Below are 5,422 nucleotides of genomic sequence, written 5' to 3'. Positions count from 1 at the left end.
ATATTCCTATCAAAAATTGCTGTATTGGAGCCAGGGAGATGGCTCAGTAGAATAAGCACTTCCCTGGCATGTGCAAGGGTCTGAGTTCAATCCCTGGTTCCACCAAAAAAAAAAAAAAAATTCTGTATCACCTTTGAGTATTCATGCTAAAACATAAATTTTGAGAATTTGTAGCTTTCATGAGCAAAATTTAGTATTTCAAGGGAAGTTTTAAATTATGACTAATTTATTTTCAAAAAGAGAGAGGACCCTAGCATTTCTTGTTAGGGCACAAGGAAAAGAAATGACTTGCCGGAGTATCTTAGGCAAAAATGCTCTTTGGTGCCATAGATATGAGGTATATTTAGCTGTAACCAATTCAATGTTTAGTTAAAAACTAGAAGCTCTATATAAATCACTGGTATGTAACATGCAGATCTTTCTTCCTTCAGCTGCTTAAGCAATGCCCTTAGAGGACAGGTGGTTGCACGGTGCTCTTACTAGATAAGTGCAGCAGTGACTCTAGTTAGATTGATTTAGGATCTATGGAAAGTATTCTCCAAGTCCGCTGCCTGATGCTATTTCACAGAGGATGAGCCTTTTCATTTTTACACTGAAGATTTTCCTCCATCTTTAACGTGGTTTTATTTTTGACTCAGAAATGGTTGTTCCAGGGAAAATAGCCCTTAGAAAAAAGGATAGCTGCAACATCATTTTGAAATAATCATGAACTATAAGAATAGAATAAGGAAGGGTTTCATGTATGGGTTGGGATACCTCTTCATTACGTTATACTTTTTTTTTTTTTAAGATAAGGTAACTTCTGCTTTTAGGCTAAAATTTTATATATTTATTTATTTATTTATTTATTTATTCTTTTTACTTTGTTCATGATTTCTTTTTTTTTTTTACATCAGTTATTTTTATTTTAAAGAAAAAAAATAAAAACAATGGTACAAAATCTCAAAACAAGATTTTAGGAGAGTAACAGTGGTTATTACATTGTGTATTGTTACTGCCAAAGTAAAAATTTAAAAAGAGTCTATTTTTTTAGCATTCTAAGTTCTGCTTACACGTGAGTTCTGCATGATGATTCAATGTGTAGTGAAAACCTGAAGTAAGTTAGGAATAATAACAATAATTTTCTAAAGCTGTGATATGGGTGGTACAGAGCTGATACTCATAGTTCAGTTCTTCTATTGTGAATTGTAGGACACTACTTTTTATTTACTTATTTATTTTTTTTTTTGTGGAACCGGGAATTGAACTCAGACCCTTGAGCTTGCCAGGGAAGCGCTTATTCCACTGAGCCATCTCCCTGGCCCCGGGATACTACTTTTTATAAAGCCATATTTTTATAGAGAAACTTAGGCATGATGTAGAGTTAATGAATGATTAAGTTTTACTGGATTTTCGTAAATATCTCTAGAACTTGAAATTAAGGATTCATTACGCTGTGATCAATTTCAGATACTTTTTAATGCCAAATATCTAAGTTAATGAGTTCTGTCTTTCCAAATATGTGCCATGTTAGGCAATGTCAATGTATTTCCTGAGAATAATGTAAATGTCATTTGGTTAATGTTGAGTGCAATAAAATGCAGAAGTATTCTTTTAAAAATAAATAAATAAAAAATTAATTTTATTGAGAAAGAAATAGCAATGAGACAGTTTCAAAACAGGATAGTAGGACAGTTATAATAATTAATACATTGTATTATTATCTTCATAGATTGTTCTTTCTAGGAGGCTGTCGGGGAAAGATCTTTTCCAGGCCTCTCTTCTTGGCTGTCGTTTTCTTTTTTCTTTTTTTAATTATTTATTTATTTGTGTGTGTGTGTATGTGTGTGGCCAGCTCAGCCCACCAGGGGGCATGGCTGGCTGGCATGTGGTGCTGGGGGATTGAACCGTGGTCCCTGTGCTTTGCTAAGCTTGTTCTAAGTAGGTGCTTTAGACCACTGAGCCATCTCACTAGCCCTGTCCTTTTCTTCCTATGTCTTTTCATGTCACTTATTCTCTAAGTAAGGCTGTCTTTTTTATTTTTAAATTTATTTGTGTGTGTGTGGCCAGCTCAGCCCACCAGGGGGCGGGGCTGGCTGGCATATGGTGCTGGGGGATTGAACCGCGATCCCTGTGCTTTGCTAAGCCCGTTCCAAGTAGGTGCTTTAGACCACTGAGCCATCTCACCAGCCCACGGCTGTCTTTATGTTCAGATTTCCTCCTTATATAAAGATGCCTGTCCTAGTGGTCGGGGAAACTGCTAAAGAGCACCTGAACTGTTGACTCCTGTAAAACCCCTTTCTTTAAATAACTCACATTCTGAGGGCCTGGCAGTTATAACTTTAGCTATGAGTTTTGGGAAGCCACAAATCAACCCACAACAGCACTGTTTATTTGTACCAAATTCTCTTACAACATAATGTTCCCTGCCTTGACTGTTTGTGCAAGGGCAGAAGCTAGGAAACACTTGAAGAGCAGCGTCTCTTAGATAAGGGGCCTCCCAAAGAGAAACACTACCCTTGCCCTTACTTCCTCTACCTCTACCCTTATTTCTCCTGAGGGGAGACAAGGCTGGCTTTTCCCATGAAGTGTGAGAAGGGGCTGAGTGGGCTCAGGTGCCTGCAGGCAAACAAGAGGACTTTTCTGTCTCTGGCCACTGACAGAGCCATGTGCATGTGTGGCGTGATCTGCAACCCGGTCCAATGTCATTCACCACACCTGCACAAGCACCTGAGCCACAGAGTGAGTGCATTGCAGCAATCAAAGATTTAGCAGGAAGCAGATGGACACTCAGAGTGGGGTGATGTGGGAAGAGCTCAGGAAGGAACCACATGGCCCATAGGACAGGTAGTGCGCTACAAGTGGTATGCTAGTAATTAAGGGCTCTGTACTCTTCTGGAGTGAGGAACGAGTGGGTAGTAGACCCTGGCAGGAGCCCAGCCTTCAACTCAGCACACAGCTTGACTCAGATAACCCCCCAGGGCTTAATACCAAAGCTCCTGGCCATTTCCCTCCCTTCCTAAACAGCCTCACTATTGTTGCCACCCTGGTTGAACCCTTCAGGGTGAGGTCCTAAAACACCTTTGGGAGTGGGGACTAATCCACCTATCCCAGAGGGCAGTTATTCCAACCCCTATCAAACCACTTTGGTATCGAGGAATTCCCATGTAAGATTTGCTTTTGTAATCACAATACATATGTCTGCGAGGTTTTAGTACATTTATTCTACAGCAGAGTTCAGGAAACCATTGCAGACTCAGTAGCTTAGTCTTGCATCTCAGTTACACACCTCAAGTGTGGTCTTGGATGGGCAATTTGAGGAGGCATGTTTATCTTCTCTTCTATTCTGTTTTCCCATTTCTGACCACATGTCCATGTCTGTGCATACTTTATTTTTATTTCATTACACATGATTTGCCACCAGCTATTACAAATCCCCCATGGGGGAAGGGAACATGGGGGGATCTGACTCTTTTCCCATTTTCTAAGTGACTTGAAGCAGAGCATATTAAAAACTTATCACAAGGGCTGGCCAAATAGTTCCATGGATTAAGGCACCTGCTAGATGGACACAGGGGCTGAGAGTTTGATCCCTTGGCCTGCAGTGCAGGCTCTGCCCCTGGGGCGCACTGAGATGGCCAATGAGACTGTGCGTGATAGTATGCACCTGTAATCTCAGCCCTTGGGAGGCTGTCCCTGAGACCCTGTAGGACCTATAGAACCTGTCCTAAATACAAAAAGAAAAAAGAAAAAAAAAACCCAACCAAACAAACAAACAAAAACCTTATCAAAAAAACAACAAACCTTATCACATAATTTTCATCAGGCTCTGTCTTGAAAGGTTTCACCATATGTGGATACCAAAACAGCCTTTGTCTCACCATCAGAGGAAAGACTCTGGAAGACCTTAGGAAAATTCAAATGGGTTGCAGGTAGAATAAGGAGTAAGGAGACAAGGAGGCCGGGACTGGGGCAAGGCGTTGGACATTTTTTAAATGGATGAGCTGAAAGTTTGTTTCTAGTAAGCACTATCGTGAAGAAAATTGCCAGGTGGGAGTCCCTGGCACCAAACTGACTCTTAAAATAAAAGGCTCTGAAAGATTATATCAGACACTGTCTGATGTGGGTCTTTGGGAACAGGTGGGGTGGGCTCTAGGAGAGCCTGTGGAGGCTCTGCAGGTGATCAGTAGCTTTGAGTGTCGTTCTTCTACACTAAGTAAAGAACCCTCAAGCGCTGTAGTACACGGGTACATGTAGCATGACTCCCACTCCAGAATGCAGTGAAGTCACTATTTTCCATTTTGATCAGAGTCCACCAGCACCCTAAGATGCCTTGAGGTCTGTAGGTTTCACGTCCATGTGGCTCTAGGATGGGGCAGGGGCCAGAAAAATAAGTATCTGCAACATCAGAAGGCCACCATTCATTCATTCATCCATCCATCCATCCATCCGTCCGTCCGTCCGTCCGTCCGTCCATCCATCCATCCATCCATCACTCCATTCACAAGGATTTAGATTTCAGACTCTCCCAGCAGCTTTCTAGGGCAAGGCCCCTTGGCAGATGCATGGCACCCTTTTCAGGAGGATCCAGGGAAAAGTGGGTCCTAAGGACAGGTTGACAAGTTTGGAGATGCTAAAGGCCAGCGGGATTTCTGCAAATCTGAAGTCATCTTGATTTAATCCTGACAATAGCTTTGTTAATGTAGACTGAGGTTATGAAAGCTTAATATTAGACAGCATGGAGTACTCTGAAAGCAAACGGAAATGCCTTAAGACCTTTGACTTCTTCCCTGAGCACTCAAAGCCAAGGATTGACGGTTGATTTAAAGTAAGGATTTGTTCTCATATTTGGCTTCAGACTTTGTATCAGTAATTTCTGGCACTTTTGAAATCAAGAATATTTAGTTTTGAATAATAGAAAAACAGATATGTGCTTCACAAAATACTTTTTTTTTTTCTTTCTGATTGAAAAAATCGGAGTGTGGTAACAGAGTGTTTTTATTTTTAAAGCTGTTAACAGAAGTAACAATTGGTCACGTCACAGTCAGGGTCGGCCTACTTGGTCAGATGGGGTCAAAAAAGCTGGCCTGGAAAGAGGAGCACCGGGAGCCCTAGCCCTGAGCCATTTTGCGCAGCCTTCCCCTTGGTTCCCACCGCCCGAGCCAAGGAGGGGACAGTGAGCGCAGGACTGAAAAGAAGCACCTGGCCGGGCTGGCCGGGAAGCCCAGGGATGATCCCTGCCGTGCAGCTCGCCACATTTGCCAACATGCTGGGCGTGTCGCTCTTCTTGCTTGCCATTCTCTATCACTAAGTGGCCGTCAATAATCCCAAGAAACAGGAATGAAAGTGGCGCTTTCTCCGCCCCAGGGTTCCAGGACATAGTCTGAGGCCAGATGGAGGGTGTGAGTGCCCTTCACACTTCACTTCATCCCTTCTGCCCATC

General features: G+C 42.3%; 1 pseudogene; it reads left to right on the top strand.

Moving 5' to 3' along the window:
* Positions 1-5,209: 5,209 nt before the first annotated feature.
* Positions 5,210-5,392, top strand: LOC101561519 (annotated as a pseudogene).
* Positions 5,393-5,422: the final 30 nt, after the last annotated feature.

This window comes from Octodon degus, unplaced genomic scaffold (genome assembly GCF_000260255.1).
Source record: "Octodon degus isolate 3935 unplaced genomic scaffold, OctDeg1.0 scaffold00343, whole genome shotgun sequence".
In the NCBI taxonomy this organism is placed as follows: domain Eukaryota; kingdom Metazoa; phylum Chordata; class Mammalia; order Rodentia; family Octodontidae; genus Octodon; species Octodon degus.
Note: the sequence above shows the minus strand (reverse complement) of the source record. Positions and strands in the feature narration are given on the sequence as shown.